A 23,668-nucleotide genomic window follows, 5' to 3' on the forward strand; every position below is an offset into this window, starting at 1 on the left:
TATAAATTGATTCAAGGATTCGAAAGAGAATATGTATATTTCAATTTCATTCTACAGTCGGATAACAAACAATTCAGATGAATCATGCATATGCCTCTCAGAGTATAAATTTAGATTGCATTCAAATGAAAATGGATCTATGTTTCAAAAAGAACTATAACACCTGACAATAGCTTGGGCACGAAGCAATGTCGTCACTGGTCAAGCAATGTGAGGTGGTGTACCATTTTGCTTGAAGACAGTAGTCCCTAAACATTCTCGTTCTTGTAACGCAGGAATGACTTGCTGCTGAAGACGGTCGCGGTAACGGACACCAGTAACGGAACACCTTTGAGGGCCATGATCAGTGTTCTCATCAAAAAAAAAAAAAAAAAAAAGACCAAGAATGAAATCAGCAGTAAAACCACATCATACAGTAATGTAATCAGGATGTAGAGACTGTTCATGCACATCATTGGGACTTGCAGTACCCCATATGCGACAGTTCTGAGTATTAACTGCTCAGCCTGGGGTAAAATGAGCCTCATCCGACCACAAAATGTTCCAAGGCCATGAACTGTCAACGGCTATTCTGGCTAAAAAAATTCTAGCAAATTGATTTCGTTTCTCCGGGTCTGCAGGATTCAGCGCTTGCACATGATGGATCTTGTATGGATACCACTTTATAATGGATCGAAGAACCTTTCGTACTGTAGACCAAGGGAGGGACAAATAACGTGTAATAGTAAATATTGATGAAAACATGATTTCTACTTAATTGTTTATATTATGAACTATCCGGTTGATTTCACTCCAGCATGCAAGATATTCATATTATTAAATTTTGTTAATTTTTCAGGGCACTTTTGAAACATGTCTTTGCTTGAATCAAAAATTTGTTCTATTTGTTACATGTGATTTGATGTCAAAGATCAAATAAAATTTATATGAATTTTGATTCTTACTACCTCTCTTAATCTGTAATTTGAATCTTCATTTGCCTAAATTATTTCTTGTGCTATATTAAAATTAGATATAGATCAAATTTTTATGCAGACTGCTTTATCAGGACGAACAACAACAAAAATACTTATATACGATACTTCTATATAATTTCAATGAGTCATTCTATCAAGCTAATTCATTTGTTGTGTAGCTTGTGTTTGTTTTATATATATATATATATATATATATATATATATAATTTTTATTGAAACTTAGATCCACCTTTTACTTTAATATAATATAAACTTCATACACTAAGAAGCATATATATTTTTCATCTGAATTATTAGTAGTTTGACTCTGAATGGCCTTCAAACACAGGCTATATTTACCAAACCAGTTACTAAACAATCAATGATCAATGTAAGATCCTTAACCAATCATCATTGGTATGCACAAACATTAGTTTTGTGATTAAGTTTTATGAGAAGGGGCGCTAATGTAACCAGCTTTTCCTGCGGTTTCGTCCTGGAATTGGATCATCATAGGTCCAAATATGTCACATGATTATCACTTGAAAGATGGCGCCTTCAATTGTTATTATACGCTCGCTAATTTTTTTCATTCACCGATTCTATTTACAAGAAATCAAATTTCTATGTACAATGAATTAATTTCACTAATGTCTAGTGGCAATCCCATAGAAATGCTTGTATGATACCAACTTGGCTTTTCTTGGGATTGTTTCTCTGACTTAATTTATTAAGCAGGTAGGCTGTAAATTTTAGAAGCATCCTGTTTTTTATATTAATATCAATAGTTTCTTAATGAAATTAAATTTTTATCTGACTATTTAATCTCCAAAATAATTTTATTTTATTAATTTAAAATAATTTATTTCCTGTGTTTATGAGAAAAACCAAACTAGAATTTACAACTGTAAAAAGTATAATTTAAAATCAATCAAAACTGTATGAAAGTGGGAGAATTTTCATAAAAACCAATATCTATTTAAATAAAGCAAATAATTTTATGTCAATTTAAATAATATTATAATATTGCTGAATTTTACGGAGCAAGAAAAGAGAGTTTATTAGTATCTAAAACTTTTGTAAAATTTTGAATGAGTAAACAGTTATTAACTTGAAAATATATAGTTCTGAAAAATGTGAATAAGAGTGATATTAATTATGATTATTTTAGAGTCGATATTTTCTTATCAAGTATATGGATGATTTATGAATAGTAAATAACCAGATCTTTATGAATGCTGTACAGAGAGAATTAAAAAAAAAAAAAAAAAAAATCAAGATTCTTTTTACTTCATGAAACTTAATTTTCCTAATGCCAGTATAAAAATTTCTATATAAGACCTACTTTTTACTTGACTTCCTTGGAAGATATTTGTTGTTTTGGATTGAATGGAATAAAAATGTGCTCCATTATAAATAAGCAATGAATTATGATAAATAAAACTAAACAGAAAATAAGATATATATATATATATATATATATATATATATATATATATTAAAACTTTCTATTTCATAGCATTATCAAACAGTGATGTTTCATATTTGTTCATTCTCATGATATTCTGTTTTTCATGAATTCATAATAAATTTTACATCTTCCAAACTATTAAGTAAATTTATTCTACCAACAAATTCTTAGAATATTTTAGTTTAGAATGCTTTGTGCACTTAATAATGCATTAGAAACCTGCATTTAAAATATTGGAGGAAAAGAAAACTTGTTTGTAAATTAAACCAATTTTTATGTGAGTAAATTGTTTTGATGAAAACTATCTCAAAATTTTTCCTCTTGTCAATTTTCAAATATCATTTTGATTTATTTCTTTCAAATGAAAACATTTTATTTCATATGACTTTGTACAAATAAAACAATTATATTTCAAATCTTGTTATTTCATGAATGTGTTTGAAATAGAATATTTTAGATTTTATAGAATATTTATTTTCAGATTTGTAATTTATGTTACTGTTAATTAATATTATAGGAAAATTTTTCTGTTAAAAACTTTTGCTCTTTCTTTTGTATTTTGCAACTAAGCTCTAAGGAAATTTATTACTTCCATTTAAAAAAAGTAATATGCAATTAAAAAATATATAAAATATGTATTTGCTAAATTTCATAATGATAAACTATCTTTTGATACTTTTCGACAAACATATCATTGTACACTTAAAATTATAAATGAAATTCTGAATCCAATTATTATGTTCTGAGCGACAACAAATGATCATGGCCCGCTTCCATACAATAGCTATGAATATTTTGATGAAATGAATACTATTTCTATCTGAATTTTTTAAATCTAAATATGAATATGTCTGCAATTCAGCTTTATTAAAATAAATGGTAAAAGTGAATTTTAGTTTGCACGCAGCTGCGCCGACAATGCCAAGTCGCCAATAAAGATGGCGGACAAAATAAACAAATACTTCCGCGGAACAGTTACGGTTATCATTTCCCACCATATAATTAGGACTTTTTACTGATAAGTATTGTTTTTTTCCCCCCATACTGCCCGGTGCCTTCTACAGATGCCGAACATGAACTGGACATGAATTGAACATGTACTACATGAACTGTACATAATCAATTGGAAAGAAAGAATGAAGGATGTTGTACGAACGGATTTCAGAGGGAATTCTACCCGGTGCCTTCTACGGACGCCTTCGGCAGCCGTAGAAGGCACCGGGCAGAATTTTTTAACTTAAAAAAAACATCCTACGGCTTCGCTAGGAGCGGGAACACATTGGAGCAGCGGGAGCACATTGAACATAAAGACTGTGTGGATAACAGAAACAGTACATAACCAAAAGAAAAGAAAGAACGGAGAAAGAAGCAATCGGAACATTCTTCATACAAAATTTCAAACAAACATCCTTTTCCCAACTTCATCAACTCGTAAAAAAATATATTCCACTCACCCTTCATCTATTCTGCCGGTTCGATATCAAACCATTCTCAATACAAAATTTCAAACAAGCATCCTTTCTTAACTTCATCGACTCGTAAAAAATATATATATCTTTATGCATATTTAACTCACCCTTCATCCATTTTGCAGGTTCGAAAAACTCACTCCATAACAAATTATGAAGGGAACCAACCGTTAGAACACCAAAAGAATTACGAGAACTGCGAAGAATTCCATTGCAGCTGTCTTTTAAATTGAGAATGCAGACGATTTTTTAAAGCGCATACTGACAATTAAAAATTGCAAAAGAATAAATATTTTTTGTTCATATTCACATTAAAAAAAAAGAAAGAAGAAAATTACTATTAATTAAAAGCTTAACTTTCTTTATTTAAAAAATTTTAATTATAATAAAGAACAAAATTAAAATCTTTAATCGATATTTTTTAATATTTTTAATTTAACATTTTTTATAATATAGTTGTAGTTTATGTACAACCCAACCATTGCAAAAAGTAGTAAACAAAACAGCTTTAGGGTTGCTAGAAAAGCATTCCGATATTGGCGACAAACTCGGGTGCACACTAATCTTCACTTAATCCAAATAAATTTACCAGAGCATGTTGCTTAAAAAATTCACAAGTAAGCATATTAACAAAATTAGCACAGAAAATTTAATTTTTACTAAATTTTTCCTACTCTAATACATATTAAAATATTTTGAAAATGGTTAACATATAATAACAATGCAACATTGGTAATGAAGGGTTTAAAACTTCAATATAAGCTGCTTAGAATTAAATTGAACGTAGTATAAAAAATAATTGTTGTAAAAACAATAGTAATAATGATGTACTTGGATATTTATTTGTAATGAGTTTATTTTTCTATTTATTATATGAAGTGCCTGCATTGGTGTGTAATATGATATTCTTATATACATTGAGCATAAAAATGAGATAAGGAAAAATAAGCAGCTATACAGTTTTAATTTTAAGAAAATTTTTACAAAATTAACCAAAAAAAAAAAAAAAATACAACTTATGTATGTTTTATACAAAATTTAATTTAAATATTAATCTGTATAGTTTTCACGGATTAAATGAATAACAATGTAAATAAATTGATTTTGATTTATACAGAAATGAATCATTTTTACCAAATTTAAAAAAAGAAAATGTTGAGTTGGTTAATAAAAGAGTTGATAATGAAAACTAAAATTAAAGAATTTCTCATAATTCTTTGGGGGTCATAGGTTATGGTTTAAACATTAATCTGAATTAAATTCACATTTCACAATCAACAGTCAAGAGTTTGAATTTGAGATGACTTGCATGAATTAACTTTTCCTATGCTATCTTCTTCAATTGTAAATGATTGAGCCTTTTCTTGAATTGTATTTTGATCTTTTTGGTTCAATAAATTTAAATTCTTTCTTCAATTGATTCCATCATCTCACTGTAGAAGCTTTTAATTATGTGATCTGTATTTGACGTCTGTATTTATCAGACGTCAGACTTCTTCTTTTTTCTTTGCATTTCTTTTGTTTATTTAAATTTTTATAAATATAAATAATAAGCAATCTTTCTTTCTGAAGCAACAACAAAAATGTTTAATTAATTCCCACAAAAAAGAGCATAATGAAGTGCAGTTTACATTAGAAAATTAACAAGATAGAAAATATGATTTAATGTGTAACAATTTAATGTTTATATTATAGTGTAGCAAATTAATTATTTTTATTTTTAAAAACTTAACTTTTTGTATCCAGTTTTGAAGTCTCTTTAGCTTTAGATTTCTTAATAGTTTGATGCTTTTCTTTTAATTTTTATTGCTGTAAAAATTGAAACTGAAAGAGTGATAAATTTACTACAGTATATATTCAGTACATGAATTTAAAAATGTATTGTTAAAATTTGAGCTAAACAGTGTATGGGTTTCTATTAATTTTATTTTAATGTTCTCTAAAGTATAGCTTATGCTATATGTTATGAGTTAATACTAATAACTTGTTATTTTTTACACCACATTTAGAGAGTTTAGGGGAAGAAAGTGTCAAACGGCACTTTGAAAACTTATGCATTCATCTTTAATAATATGGTTGGATCTATTCTTTAGAAAATTTAATAAGATAGTTTCAATATGAAAAAAAGTTTTTTAAGTGGCTTTCTTGTATTTTTATACATTCTAAAGCTAAATTTCTTTAATTCATTAAAATATCATGTAGGATTTTCTTTTACTAACCTCTTCAGCTGTATGGTGAAAGTTGGGAGAAATTTAATTAGATTTCTTCTTTTATTTTTCTCTTCCTTTAGAAATCTTAACTACTCAAGCAGAGTTTTGAAGTGCAACAGAAAGAGATGTAATCAAATACCTGTCCAACCTACAGCAATTGCAAGATGAAAATCAATTTATTGTGGAAGGAAAAGTCAAGTTGATGAAGACCAGTTAAGCAAGTATTACCACCTTCCCTAAAAGAACATGCATATGGAATTTTCTCTGAATTACCTAAAAAACATCCAAAAACAAAGCATAATTTGACACATTTTGTTGAAAAGAATGTATCTCTTCCAAGTTAATTTATATTTCTAGCTAATTTATACTTACTTTATTACTATCATGCTTCAAAAATATGTGTGTTAATTGTAATTTTTTTTTTCATGCTTTAAAAATGTACTAGATCATACGAACAGGATTTGTATGGTGTTAAAATAATTGGTATTAATACAGTATAAAATTTTAATGTTGTTATGGGATCAAATAGCACTTATTTTATGTAACTGTTGTATGTTAAATATTTTTCAATTTGTTATATATATATATATATATATATATATATATATATATATATATTAAAAATTAAAGAAGTTAAAAAAAATATTTACAAGTTGCTCTGTTGTGTATCAAAGCATTTTCAGAAAATGAATAAAACATACCTTTGAAACCAAAGAGTCCTGCATTTTTTATTGATGTTATATGTATTCACATATATTAACCAAAGTTTTCATGTAATAAAATTTGAGCTATTATTGATGGGATTTGAAGTTATTCTTTGCATGTACATTCTAAAACTTACTCCTGTACATTAAAGTCACTCTTCCCCTGCACCTTTTTTTTTTGTTTTGTTTTTATTATTTTTTGCAGCACTCTTCAAAATTATTTAATAAATTGTTAGTCTTAAGCAGTATATAGAAGGAACAAACAAACAAAAATAGACTAATTTATGATTTTTTTTACTCATAAAAAATAGAAGTTTAAAAATGATTTCCTAGGGATGTAGAAGGAACATTGGGAAGCATATAGCCTAAAAGGATTTTCATCTTCCTTACCAGCTTAAAATTAAAGCAGTTATTGACATAAAACATAGTTTGCACTTATTTAAAATATAAAACACTAGATATTTATGATTAGAATCTATTTAATGTAATTGGTCAGAGTTTTTTTTTTTTAATCCTTTTTTTTTTATCCTTATAATTAAATTGGCTTGTAAGGCCAAAGGATGAAAGGCAAAGTGAAGAAGGGATGTAACACAATGCCTCAACTTAAAAATGACAAGAACATTTTATATTAGAATATAGAAAATAATTTTTTAAAATTCAAATGCACTAAAAGAATATACGAAGTATTTATACTTTTTTCTATCTTCTGTAAACCTGTATTTCTATATCAATTATAAATCTATCAATTAAACAAAGAGAGAAAAAGCATTAAGAAAAATATATCCCTAATCCACAAATTTTTTCATTCCAAGAATTGTAAAATAATCAGCTTTATGCTATTATTATGAGGTATTAAAAAGTAAGTCTACCATCAATAATATATATGAATTATTTTCACTGAGAGATATAAAATAATAATAATAATGACTGTTAAAAACATAAATGGGTACAAAAGTCTTCAAACTATATTGAATGTTTTGAATTATTTGTAAAAAGAGATCTTGCTCTAATTAAATTTTTCATTTTGAGGATTTTAGATATACTCCATAAATATAGTTCACAAAGGAGGCAAAAATAGACTATAAGTATTGATAAGTAAGTAAGATTTGTATTTAAAGTCACTATATATTTTTGCACTAAAATAATTTATGTGAACAGAATGAACAGTAAAAACTGTGCTAAATCTATTTTGCTTTGATAGTTAGTGTGTACTTTTATTCCAACTAAAATATTATATATATTAAAAATTTCCAATTGAAAAGAGTTTTTAAAACAGTTTTTAAAAGAATAAAAATGTTATTGTTCATTTCAAAGTACTTAGTAGTGATTTGACATGTTATATCATTTTTTGTAACTTTATTAAATAGTTTTCTTTGTTGAAGGAATGGAGACATATTATTTGCTATAGACAAAATTCAAAATGTATTTGCTTATGGAAATAGAAAAATATTTTAAAATATTGTTAGAACTTAACTAATATATTTAACTCACAAATACTAAAGATAAATGTTTTTAAAAATTTAATTGTTTTAATATCAGAAGAAATTGTTTTGAAATGGAGTTGGAGATATCTGATTTTAGTTATTGAAAAATAAATATTAAAGCAATTCTTTTTAAAATGTCTTAATAAAATTTGTGGAATAATTAATAAAATTTTTAGAAAATGTATTAAATTTCTTAATATTATTTATTACTGTGAAATATATTTTTATATAAATAAATGTAATATGTACATTTATCTCCCACCACCCTTTTTCTTATGGTTTACAGGTCATATTAATCTGGAACACATATACAGCAGAAAATATCGAATCCTGAAACCTAAATTCAGGAAATATAAAAATGACAATTTATTAAAAATATTTTTGTGTTTCTTCTTAATATTATTTTGATATAACTAAAAAAAGTAGCAACGAAATCACATATTTATACGTTTTGAGGAATTAGGTAATTATCTCCCCCTGTATGTAGTGGACTGGAAAATAATAAATGTTCAGCTACAAGTTTCGATGGCTGCTTAAATTATCAAATAATGGCCCGAAAATCATAGAAAAATAAGATGTGTTTAATTACTGCATCATATATTTCGCAATTACGTTCATATAGTTTTTATTCTTATGTGCATAAATAACATTAGTTAATACTATTACTAGTTTCTTAAATCAGAAATCGAAACGTTTTTCATGATTGAAACAGTTTTCTACTTGGTTTGAATTAATGTTTCATTAAAAACAAATATTTAGAGAATACAATTATTTTAATAAAAATGAGATCGTATTGAAAATTCAGTCGTATATTTTCCACAAAACTAATGAAAGCCTTAGAGTGTGAGCCAAAAAAGAGATAATTACACTATTATGAGAGCAAAACATTACCCAAAAAGATGCCAAGGCTTAAACCAATCAGAGCATGTCGGTACCCTTTGCCGTAGATCTGCGAACTCGCCTTGGATCAGTCGACTTGCTGTTATCTTCCATCATTTCCGACGTGGCTAGGTTATTAATCCTCATTTAATAATTTACAATGATTTAAATTTTATTTAATTATTTTGATAATTTTTCTATATAATATTTATTTATTTAATTTAATTTTTTGTTTTAATTGTTCTGTAAACATGTAAAATATCTGGATTGCAAAAACATAAATAATTCCTTGATTTAAGAACACAGGTGTGAAATTTCCAAAATAAGGATCTAGTAACAGCATTTAATAGATAATGAGGAAATACTCAACAAACTTTAACAATCTTTATAGGTTATAAGATTTGGCAGTTTTTTTTTCTAAAACTCTTGATAAAATGTGTCGCCCCCCTTCCTCCCAATGAGGCTCTACCCCATACATTAACTCTTTAGTGTACAGCCTTTCCAATTACTTTAAAATACCAGAAATTTAAATTATGGGGAAAAAAGTATTTACTTAGAACCGACAATTATGTCAAAATTTAAAAATAGCGCTATCTTGTATCACAATTTTAATTTGATTAAACGCAGGGGCAACGAACATTATGCTATATATATATATATATATATATATATATATATATATATATATATATATATATATATATATATATATATATATATATATATATATATATAGCATAAAAAGGTTTTTAACCATACCTTTTTTAATTAAACCTTGTTTAATTAAAAAAGGTATGGTTTGGGATTAATCTTTTGGCTTAAATAAAAATAGAAATTTACTTGCATATTGGATCACTCAATAGATGGCGCTGGGTGCCTACCTCTGTTTACATAATTTACCGTTAACTTTCAAAAACAGGAAATCACAATCGATTGTTTAAAGTTTCGTTCACTGTTGGATGGTATGTCTTGGCCTTTTCGTTTTTAATTTTAATTTTAATTTTAATGCTGTTTTTGTTTTTATTGTTATTGTTTTTATTGTATTTTTACTTTGTGGTTTTTTTCTAATTTGTTATTTTGTATTTCCTTTCTGTTAAAATGGTATATCTCTTGAGCATAATTTCGGGGGATTTTCGGGTCACGAGGAATCATTGTTAGACTTAATGTCTGTATGTCCTCACAGAAAAAATCCCTTTATTTGAATCCCTGCCTGAGGGTGACCCTTGAAAAAGTCTTCAGGCCGGATTCTTTTTTAATATTTTTTAATAATTTTTTTGGTTTAATTTTTATTTGGTTTTTGTTTTTCCTATTAACTTGATTCTAATACTTTTGTATCAATTCATCTGTGTTTTAGAAGTAGCTGCAATTGCGCTCTCTAAATACTATGAAGTTCCTTTTTGGTTTTAGTTTAAATAGGTAATAAATTTTAGTTGCGATTTCGAAACTGTTTTGTTTCGTTTTCATTTTAGTTTCGTTTTCAAACTTTTTCTTACTTTAGATTGGTTACTATATATATATATATATATATATATATATATTAAAATCTGATTTAAATTCTAATTACTTTCCAAAGTTTTATCTTAATTTAGTCCATACTAGCCGCCTTTGGCGACCAGCCGGTTCGTCAATCTTAATGCTCGTTAAAATTTTAATAATTAAATATTTTATGTAACTCCTATTTTAATAGCGTCTTCATTAAAATATTTCAAAACTTCAAATTTTGATAGTTATATAATTCACTCATAATATTATAAAGACCTTCAGTCATAACGTAATATGTATCTCTCTAACTTTCTGTTAGCTCCCGTAGAATTTATGCTTTAAATTAAAGTGGAAATGATTAATCTGCAATTAATATAATAATATTTTTTACTGAAACAAAGTTTTTTTTTTAGTAATATGATTACTGAAAGCAGAGTCACTGAGTATTTAAATCTTATGGGCATTAAAGAATATATTTCTTAATTTATGTAATATCTCAAGGATTTGCCAACAAAATTTTCTTAGATCATCATGAGCAGATTGATTAATTAACAATGTTTGATTTTAAATGCATCAAACACTAAGAAGATAAACAGAATCGTTTAAAATAATCGGTCGAAAACAGGTTAAAAAAACGATGTACTTAAAACTATAAGCATATACAAAAAAATATATGACTAACATAAATACAATTTAATTACAAAAGCATAAAACTCACCTAAAAATAATTTTTTAATTAATAATTAAAATTCTATTTAAAAATTCAAAAAAAGGGACCCTACTTGCACATTCCCGACCTCCAAGGTATGCATGGGCCAAATTTGATAGCTGTAGGTCGAACGATCTGGCCTGTAGAGCGCCAGCACATACACACACGCACACATTGAGCTTTAGATAATTATAGATTGATCATTCTAAAATATTCTCCTATTTTTCTGATCCAATTTCACATTTCTTTATTTAATTAATGCAGTAGAAGCTCTGTAAAAATGCTGAAATCGATAAGTTTCCACGCTCTGAGTGAAGGGATAAAAATGTGTTGATCTAAACACATTCTTTTAAAAGATCCCTATAATTCCCTTTCCTAAATCGTCATGTGTAAAGAAATCCCTATCAGAATCTCACAGTATATAATCGTTGGGATAAATATTTCTGTCCTTTTTTCGCTTCTTTGCTCTCTACCGCTTGTGAATGGAAGCCAGTTTTTGTCCGCACTCCTTGTACATAAATTATGCCTGGCGGAATGGAATAAAAGCGAAGTTTAAAAATTCGAAGTGTCTTCTTTCTTTTTGACCGCAAAACTGCTTCAAAAATTATGCATTAGAACTTTTCACAAGGAATTTAGAATACTAAATTATCGACACAAAGAGACTGAAAGTATAAGAAAAGTATTAAAAAAAAAAGTGTTTTGTTTATGATAATGGTTAGGAGAATAATTGCTAGTACATTTGACATTACTAATCTTACAACCTAAACTGACAAGGGCTTAAAACTGTGATATTGTTGTCATAATAAATGTAATTAGTCCTAAGCAAGATCTCTGATTAAAAAAAAATCCATTTAATTAATTTTTCTGATGAATAAAAAAATCTGTTCCATAGAATAGAACTAACTAAATTAAAATTGGAATATATTTGCTTATCCAGTAATGTGAACACAGTGAACATGAATTCGCTCTTTTTTTTTCTCTCTTTTTTTTTTCTGGTAGATTATAATACAGAGCAAGTTATCGTGAGCTGTTATTAATTTGTAGCTCTGTAGCGGAGCAAATCAATAGCATAAAGAAAGCATAAAAGTTTTCTTAGTGAACATATTCATTCTAAATATAATTATGTGGTATTGTTTCTTCCTTAAACTTTTTTTGGGCGAATTTTTTTAAGGGAAAGATTTAAAGATTTTAACGAAGAAGTTTTTAAATCCTTGTTTGCTGAAATTTTATCCATTTAATATTGGCAGGGAAGAACAAAAAGTACTAATTTTTCTTTACATTTACAAAGCAAAATTCATTTTTTTTAAAACTTAAAATAGTTTATACTTTTAGAAAAATTAGATTTACATATATTTGTAAGTGTTCTTAAACCAATTAATATATAACTTTTTTTTTTGTTTCTTTATTCCTTTGTTAAATATTTTTATATTAATGCTCATAATTAAATCTTGAAATTTAAATCAATTATTATAATATATGATTTTTTTAAAAACCGTGAAAAGCGTAAAAATATTAATACCTTGAGATACACATTTTTTAACTTCAAATTGCATGGTACATTTAGTTTTGTGAATGTGCTTAGTCTACCCAAAAAAAGAAAACGATTTTTTTAAAATAAAGAAATATTTGGAGAAAATGCCATTGCACTAGGTTCTTCTCCATTAAAATATATTAAACACCTTTTCCAACTTGTCTTCCATTATTGGAATGCTATCAGGGATGGATAATCACGTAGACAACTGCTTAGGGGCCCTTCAACTTCAGGGGGCCCCAATATTTTTTTATTGAGATATTTTCAGGATAAACTAATTTTGTACTTTCATTTTATTTTCAAGTGCCACAAACTCGTCTCAAATTAATAAAAAGAAAAAAAACCTGAACTCGAATATCCAAATAAATATTAAATATTATTTAAATTTCAGGACATAAGTCCTAGGATTTTTTTTCAGGTTTCAAATATTTGTAAATTAATTCGAACCAATGTTTTTTTTTCAAAATTTTTATTTAGCTAACTGATTCACCTGTCAACAAGCATGGAAAAATCTATACTTAATTATTGAAATGAGTTTTAAAAGTTTTGCAGTTTTTTTGTTACCATTTTGTTTAAAATTATTTTTTAAATTTGAATTATTTTTATACACGAGTTATTGAAACCAACTGAGCTTAAAATAACCGACAATGAAATTTTTGTTATTTTAATTTATCTCAATATTTATTAAATAAAAGCTATTCATATTTATATTAAATAAAAATATCAATAAAATATTTTGTTTGGAAGAAGAAGGGGCGGAAAAATTTGTATTGCCCAAGTGCTCTATCCAACTTTGAATGACACATACAAATCAATGCATAAAATCACACATATGACTCGCCTCGAATTTTCTTTGCACTCTTCTATTGCTTCAAATCGTTGATTCTTCAGGATCGACGCATTTTCACTCCGAGAACAAAATAAAGTTCAAAGTATGACATATGGAGAATAAAAAGCCTGCAGGATGAGAGTCAATTGTTTTTTTTCTGCCGAAAATTCACGGATCAAAAGTGATGAGTGTGCAGGTGTGTCTCTGTGATCTTGCCACTCCAACGTTTTGGCCTCTTATTTCAATGCTTGAAATCATCCAAATGAAATTAGGCGCTTATTGTCTGATTTCATTTGATGAACTCATAAATAACACTTCCTTTGCTAGCATAAATTGACAACAAACACCTTTTTCCTATTTGATGGATTCTAGTATGTTCTTCCGAGGCTTGTCAACGGTGTTCCTATCCGTTGTGAAGATCGTCATTTTGTATTTATATCATATCCCCAAATCCATTCTCTATCATTTAGCCATATCATGTGTTAGAAAACTTTGGCCTACATTTAAACAATCTAACGACTCTTGAGAAGCTGAAATATGATTCATGCTTTACTTTATAGTCAAGAAATGAATTGCTACAAAGCAATGCCATTCCACATTATAAAATTGTGACAAGAGCATCTGCTAATGAGGATTTTAGCATGATCTATATATTATAGTTAAATCTGGAATTGTTTATAACTGTCCCTAGTTAGTATTTTTTTAAGGTGAAATAAATTTACAGTTGAAAAATAAACAAAAGATGATCTAGTACATTTTATTAAATATAGAACGTTTAAAAAATTGGGACAGTGTATATGTTGTATATGTCCAGATGTATCTAATTTGTCTGATCATTTATTGTAAAACGCATGAAAAATTAATTGTGAAATCTTATATCGCATTGTTAAACACAGAATTTACAATATTATCATCACGTCGTTGGTCAACGTTGTTAAATATGAAATCTACACGATATTTTTCACAATGTTAATCAAGATATTTTATTGCAATATTTGAATTATTTTTATAAGGTGTTGTGCAATATCACCACCTCCTAAAGTACAAAGCCTCCAGATGGATGGAATGAGTCATCCGAAGAAGTCTGTCGATCTCAACAGCCTAACGGGGAAAGTGATGTAATTTTATACTTTCTCTATAGTAAACACATCGTTTGGCTGTTATAAAATGCTGGTTCAATTAAATGTAAAGCATTTTTATCTTCATAGTATTTCTTAAAATTCAAATCAGATTTTAAAAATTATCTTAAAAAATTATTTTAAAATTATAAACAGATTTAAAAAAATAAAATACATCATTTGAAAGTAGTTATAAGACTCTAATTTAAGAGTATCCGGGAGAATTAGTATATATTATTTCTCCTTTTTTTAAAAAAAAATTGAGCATGCATAAGATAATTTAAGTTTTATTTTATTAAAAAACATTTTTGCATGAGATATGTAAGCTCTCACAAGAAGAAAAACTCAAAGGATATTCTGGAGTGCAATATCTATATAACTTCCCTCATAAATCTTTTAAAAAATGTCATATATTAGAAAGTTTAAATCATTTTATTTAAAAACATTTTTACATGAAGTGTACAAGCTCTCACAAGGAGAAAAATCCAAATCAGAAGATATTCTGGAGCACAATATCTATAAAATTTCTCTGATAAATCTTAAATAATCATAATAAAAGTTTAATTTAACCATTTAGTTTAGTTTAAACCATTTTTTAAAAACCATTTTTAAATAAAGTATGCAAGCTTTGACAAGATGCAAAACTAATCAAAAGATATTCTGGAGTGTAATTATTACATTTTCTCATAAATTTTATAGAAACTACCATGAATAAGACAATTTAAATCAATTTATTTAAAAAGATTTTTACATGATAAAAGCAAGTCAAGGCTTTCTAAATTTTTGAATGTACTTCAACTGTGTCAATAAAATTATTTTATGCAAAGTAAGTTAGAAGTGTATATACAGAAAGGGTATAGCAAACATATATGTTATATTAAAAGATACACACAACATCACTAATTAATTTTATTATATATACTTTACAACAAATTATACAAAAATAAATTATCAAAATACAGCCACTTTCTTCATGAAAATATTTCATATTTCTTATAACATCCTCCTCTCTAAAATGCAGTTCACAGACCTGGGAAAGTGTGGAAAATAAAATAGAATTAATTAACGATGAAATTATATATAAAATTATTTTTAAGATGTAGATAAATGTCCACAAATTAAAAAATTACTGAATTATAATTTTGTTTACTTTAACGTATGTTTTCAAAGTTTATGAATTGAGATGTTGCATTTATCATGTTTATACATATATTTCAAGTTTCCATGAGGGAATTAGCTATCGCATTGACTTTTCGAGATCTCAACAAGTCTCCTGGACCAGATAGACTTTCTGGCCGTTTACTTGAATACCTTGGAAGTATGAGAAAACAAAGACTTATTGACCTTTTCAACTTATCGTGAAAGAAAGGAAGCTTACCACAGGAATGGAAAAAGGCCATCATTATTTCAGTTAAAAAGCCTAACAAGAATTCTTCCTCCCCAGAGGATTTTAGACCAATAGCACTTACATGTACAACTAGCAAGGTCATAGAAAAATGATCTTTATTCGACTGCAATTCTTCCTAAACCAAAACAATCTTATGCCTTGTGAGCAATATGGCTTTCGAAGGGGCCACAGTACCATTGATCAAGTGCTTTACTTTGCACAGACTATCAGAGATGCTCATAATCACAAGCCAACGCATCATACCGTGGCTGCTTTTTTAGATCTTACAAAAGCCTTCGATAGAGTTTGGAAACACAAATTAATCATTAAGCTGCATAATAGCTTCAACATCCGAGGCAATATTTTGGCATAGATTTCAGATTATATGAAACAGAGATTTATCAGGGCTAGGTTCAATAAGACACTGTCAAACAATTTTCATCTTAGCCAAGGTGTCCCACAGGGTACAGTGCTTAGTCCAACACTATTTTCTTTGTTTTTAGCAGACGCAGAAAAAGTTATCTTGTTTTGGAACACGCATTGGTATGTTTACTGATGACATTGCTCTTTGGAGCTCTGGATGTGATATAAACCGTCTAGAGTCCAAACTCAATGAGTCTTTGAAGGCCTTGTCCAAGTTTGCTGCAGAACTTAAACTCAAATTTAATCCTGCCAAATCGATTCCACCTTTTTTACAACCAATAAACAATTATACAACTACAAACCAAAATTGATGCTTGAAAATCAAGAACTTGCATACGAAAAACACCCAAAATACTTAGGATTTGTTTTGGATTCTGAACTTACAAGTAATAAGCACATTGATTACATCGTCTCAAAAGCAAGAAAAGATTAAACATCCTTAAATATATTGCAGGTAGAGACTGGGGAGCCGGCGCGACTACCCTTAGAACTACTTATCTAGCTATCACCAGACCTTTACTTGAATATGGATTCCCAATTTATTGCTGTGCCTCCGATTCCAACTTGAAGAAACTTGAACAGGTACAGCTGAGTGCAGCTCGTATAATAACTGGTCTGAAACGAAGTTGCCCCTCAGATATTGTCCTTTATGAAGCCGACCTGAAACCTCTCCCTGTTAGAAGACATGCTAACCTTATCAAATATTACAACAAACTTTCCAGTTATGGCATTCAAAACAACACCTCAAAATACCTAAGGAATTGGACTAACCTCGAGATATTCAAGAAAAATAGTCCCTTTAATCTAGTCTTGTCTCAGAATGTAATTAAAATGTAGAGCCACATTCTCTTCACTCCTGTTTGAATCCAACTGAAGAACTTACCAGGGTTCACTTTCATTTCAACCTCCCTGTTCCCATTAATAAAAAGGAAAATGCGCCAGAACACCTTAGACAATTGACCTTGAAAGTCATTAATAAAATCCCTAAATGTGACATTAAATTGTATAATGATGGCAGCAAAATCGACCATTTTGCAGGTAGTGGCATCTATATTGTAACTCCTCATTTCAGTTTTTCTCTATGCCAACGAAATCCAGATTTCTGTTCCGTTTTTAGGAGCTGACTTCTAGCAATCGATGAGGGTTTTAAGACCATTTTACACGAAAATAATTATAAGAACCTTTGGATTCTTACTGATAGCCGCAGCTCAATGGAACACCTTAACAATTGGGCATATGTTGGAGATAAAGCAAGTTTGTCTATTCTTCAGAAGTTGAAGCTGATTTCACTCCAACATGATATTCATTTCCAGTGGATCTCATCTTATGTGGATCTACTTGGTAACGAAATAGCAGACAGGCTTGTAAAGAAAGGAAGCAGCCTAGCGACTTTATCTTCTGCTGAGCTCACATATTTAGAACTGTTCTCTCAGGCAAAATTCCTAAATAAGAAGAATTGGATGGTTCCCCCTACGCATGATTGGTATGGAGCCAATAAGCCGAGCCAGTCCTTAATTCTTCCTTGTGATAGGAAAACCAGCATTTGCCTGTCGCGCTTTTCCAGTGGCCACCTTAAATGTCTTTTCTTTTCTCAGGGTGAAAAATCTTACCCTCTTTGCCCGAAATGCTGCCAACATCAGGCCTCTGCTGAACATATTCTAGGCTGTTTAGGACTTCTTTGGGGAGAAATTTATTCTTCTCCCTTCCTCGTTTTTGACTAACGGATTTTCGGACTTGGTCTGACTAAGTCAGGCCATGGAGATTAGCAACAACAACAACAACATATATATATTTACTTTTTGGTTATACCGTTGATTTAATAACTGCAATTAAAATTATAGGATACAAAATTAAAGATTAATTTAATTCTTATTAAAACAGATTGAAATTTTTATTGTTAAACATATAAACGCAACTTGTAACAAGAAAAAAAAATATTAAAACATAATTAAAAATATACTTTAAGAATGCATTATGTTGTTGCTAAACATGTTAGTTATGTGGTGATATACAGGATTATCACTGAACCAATCTTTCAATTTATTAATAAATTGAAAGAAAATTCTTTAAATTTAAGCTGAAACAAAGAGAAAATAAAAGAAGCAATTCAAACTGTTATTAATAACATTATTCACTGTTGAAAGCTAAAAACAGAGCGCATTTATACATTCAAATATAAATTCAAATTTCAAATTATATGTATATTATTTTTAAAGAAAATTATTGAGTAGCTGTACTTACTCTTGTGCTTTTGCTTGCCAAAGCACAAGATATATATAATATATATAATATAATATATAATATATTGCCTTGAAATCCCCACGAAGGAGCCTATGAGTCCATTGTGATTTTAATTTTTCATCCTTCGGAAATTTAAAATGGACATTTTTGGACCATTATCATAATTTCCTTTGCAGTTGAAGACTAAACAATGGAAATGCATTATCTTATTGAAAAAAGCACCTATTTATGAAACACAAATGTGATATCTGTCTAATACATAGTTTACTGAAAGAAATACAGAAAATGAGAAGCTACCGCCAACGGTTTGAAAGTAATCTAAGCACCTGCTAGCTCACAGTCAGCTACTATTCATCAGACTGCTTCCTATGACTCATCCGCTCGCATTTTAGTCAGAGCTGAGGCTTTGTACTTTAGGAGGTGTTGTCAATATGCGGCTTCCATTGAAAAGCCGTTTTAATTCTTTAAAGTCAGATCTCAAATAAAATGAAATATTAAGTTAAAAATATTATTTTTATACCAATATTTTACGTTAACAATATTTTCAAAAATTCGGTATTTCGAATTAAATTTCGGTTCTTGAATATTGTTAATATGGTAATCGATATTATTCGGTGTTCATAATATTTCCTAATATATTTTAAAAAAATGTGATGCTGGGGTCTAGAGTTTAAATAATCTCAAAGACATTTCAAGGAGAATTTGCACAAGTCAAAATACAAACACCCTCGAAGTGAAATTCGCAGTTTTCCGATCTATTTTAATGTAAGTTTGCCGGATTTAAAACGTTAGATCATTCATAGTACTGGGACCAGTTAAAACAAAACTCTATCTCTTCTTGATATTGCAAAATCCAAACAAGTGACTATTATTTCATTTTTTTATGTTGTGGAAGAGGGGGATGAAGCAGTAAAAATACCAACTCTAATGATGAACTTTATCAATTTTAAACAAATATTTTCATGGTGTCTAATTTTCAAACTCGTACTGTGGCGTATAACATCACTTTCTATTAATTTTATTTTTAATTGAAGGCTGAAAGCTGTATTGTATTCAAGATGTATTTCTTTGCCATGCACGAGATGGAAGAGCTAAGAAAACAGTTAGAAATCAAGACAAACGAAAAACTTGAAAAGCATTCAGGAAAATTAATAATGTAAAGATAACACAAGATTCACGAAATAAAATTAATTGAGAATCCATGATTAGGATAAAGTCATTTTTAAGAATAATAATAGACTTTCAGGAATTTTACTTGAAATCAAATATTAGTTTAAACTCGGAACTTTAATTGCAACTTCAAATTTGCAATATTGTGAATGTCATGTCTATCACTATGTCATTTATAAAAAAAATAATTCAGCAAGATTAATTAATCCGAACGTTAATCATTCATGTTCATTTGAATATGGATGAAATTCAACTTTAATATACTATACAAACTTTTCATAAAATTCTGAAGATAATGGTGAATTTTGAAAGTTGAGAGTAGAACAGCGTTTCTCAACCTTTCAGTATTCGTGGCCCAGTTTTCAATCAAAATTTTCATCGCGCCCCCTGCTTACAATAAAATGTATACAACAATAATGTATATTGAGTATTTTGGATTCTGTTTTTAAACTATTTTTAACTAACTGCCAAAACAAGAGTAAAAGCGAGCCAACGTTGGCGAGAAACCACATCTTGCCTTTTGGATAAGAGTGCGGTGAACAGATGAAGTGAATGAAAGTGGAGAAAATTTAAATATTATATTTGAAATGAAAGCGAAACAGGGAGATAACGTTAAAAGAATATGAAAGTAGAAAAATTCATCAATGAAAGTTAACCTAGACGGGTGAGCTAAATTTAGAAACTGGGAATACATTTTTTCGAATAATAAAAGAAATAAAACTGAAGCATGACAAAACAAAAGTGAAAAAAATAGCAATGTTTGTGGAAGGGAATACACACGACCTATGCTATCTCGAGTAAGCGCGGAGCAAATGTTTTCTCATAGGAAGAAGGAAAATATTCAATAACGAAAGTTTCAATTTCAGCCAGTCTCATTCGAGTCGACCTTTTTATCGCTATCAAATCTATCGTGAATTTATATGTTATATATGTTTTCGTATTAACTGCAATTCACCATATTAAATACTCACGGTAGCAGATTTATGCAGGCTCATGAATAAATTTTTAAGTGGAAGTAAGCAAGCATTACACGATAGTCAAGCATCAACAAGTACACAGACGAGCGTGGTTCCGAAAATAAAATCAAAGAAATTTTCTCAAGAATACTTAAATTGTGGGTTTTCCAGTACTGAAGTAAATGAAGAAGATAGGCCCCTGTGTATCATTTGCTCAAAAATGTTGGCCTCAGACAGCATGAAACCTAATAAACTTAAACGACATTCAGAAACGCTTCATAGTGAGTATGTCAATAAACCCAGAGAATTCTTCGAATTAAAATTAAAATCATATAAAAAGCAAAAATCATTTTTTAAAGAAACTTTGTCTGTAAATAAAAAGAGCTTTAATTGCAAATTAATTTTAATTAATTACAAAATTCATATAATTGTAGAAATCCTCACACAATTGGAGAAGAGCTTATTTTGCCAGCAGCAATTGAGATTGTAGAAACTATGTTTGGAGATAATTTTTCAAAAAAAAAAAAAAAAAAAATGCAGTCCATACCTCTTTCAAATGATACTGTTGCCCGTCGAATTGGCGATATAGCTGAAGATGTACAGCGTCAACTTTTCTCGAAGTTTCGTGACAAATTGTTTTCAATACCGTTTGACGAAGCAACAGATAGTTATAAAGATGCTCATTTAATTGCCTATGTTCGAATTTGTGATAATATGTCAGTAGTAGAACTACTTTTCTGCAAACCAATAGAACTCAAAACATCAGCGCTCTCATTATTTGTTATTTTAAATGATTTTATGAACGAGGCAAACATAGAATGGAAAAATTGCATCGAAATATGCACCGATGGTGCTCGTTCAATGTCCGGAAGATTTCAAGGTATATAAGCACTTGTAAAACAAAAATCGCCTCAGTGCAACATTGCATGATCCACAGAGAAACTTTGGCTTCGAAAGAAATTAGTCCTGGTTTGAATATTGTGTTAACTACGGTTGTAACCGTAGTAAATTATATAAAAATGAGATCCCTGAAATCAAGAATCTTTTCCGCACTTTGTAAAGACATAGGTTCAGTACATTCAGCGTTACTATTTTATTGCGAGGCAAGATGGTCATCACGTGGGAAATTTTTGCAACGTGTTTATGAATTAAGAGAAGAAATCACCATTTTACTAGAAGAAGAAAACAGACAGGAGGCCGAGAATTTTCGCGATAGTTTATTTGTGATGAAATTGAACTACTGGGTCGACATATTCGAGAAATTAAATAACTTGAATCTTCAACTCTAAGGAGCAAATACACAAATGTTGGATACGAGTGATAAAGTTAATGCTTTTTGGAGAAAATTGGAATTGTGGAGCAGAAATTTAAAGCAAAAAACCTAACAATGTTTGTAAATGTGGATGATTGTACTAAAACTTACAAGGCTGAAGAAGAACATGTAAAAGTTGTTTTTGTAACCATTGAAAATCATTTAGCCATGCTGGCAAAAAATTTTAAAAAGTATTTTCATGCTGACGACAAACTGATAGCAAGTTACGAGTGGATTAGGGATCCATTTCATAAGGCTTCCGAAGGACTCTCAATCGATGAGGAAGAAAAATTCATAGCCTTCACGACAAGTGGCGAAAGTAAAAGGCAATTTTGTAATAAATCACTATTTGAATTTTGGGCAGGAGTGAAGTTGATTTTCCTGCACTAAAAGCAAGGACATTTCACATTCTATTACCATTCAACACCCTACCTTTGTGAAACTGGATTTTCTGCTGTGGCTTCTTTGACGACAAAATATAGAAACAGAACTGAGAGTGACTATTTCTAATATTAAGCCTTCCTTCAAAAAAACTTTGCTTTGCAAGACAGGCCCAAGGAAGTCACTAATAATTATTAAATTTGTTTTTAATTTAGTATGTTTTGATTAAGTAAGTTGTTTTACTTTAATAAGTTATTAAATATGTCGAAATGTATTTTGTTTTCTATGTGTATGTGTGCTTTCCTTTCAGTCAGTTAATCAATTTTTTAAAATAATATTTTCTCTTGGATATCCTTGCGCCCCCCCCTCTAGTGTGCTCGCGCCCCCCTAGGGGGCGCGCCCCACAGGTTGAGAATCGCTGGAGTAGAAACATTTTGTAATTTAAATCTACTTTTGAAATATCAACAAAATGCAAGTATTTTTCTCTGAATTTCGAAGCATTTGTAATTCAATATACAAATATTCTTATCCTTGAGAAAAAATTTCTCAATGAGATTTTATCATCGATTACTGTGCTCGTAAAAACTATAGGACTCGTGAACTGAGAAAGTAGTAACAGTAAGTAGAAAAATAAGGAGAATATAACAATAAATTGATATTATTGAACTTGATAGGTGTAAATGTTTAGTTCTCAAATGATAAGTTCAGGGGGTGTATGTTTTGATTACAACATTTTGAATAAAAATCTCATAACTTTAACTACTCAGAATGATGAGAAAGCTCAGATCAGATGATACTTCTTTTTTTTTTTTTTTCAATCCTTTTGTGTTTTTTTCATCAATAATTTATTTTAGCTCATGTAAATGTATTTTGGGAAACTTTCTAAAAAGATACATCATTGCGAATTTTATCTGGGCAAAAGCTTTTCTTTATTATTTAATTAAATTTAAATGAGG

This window comes from Argiope bruennichi, chromosome X2, assembly GCF_947563725.1.
Source record: "Argiope bruennichi chromosome X2, qqArgBrue1.1, whole genome shotgun sequence".
NCBI lineage: Eukaryota > Metazoa > Arthropoda > Arachnida > Araneae > Araneidae > Argiope > Argiope bruennichi.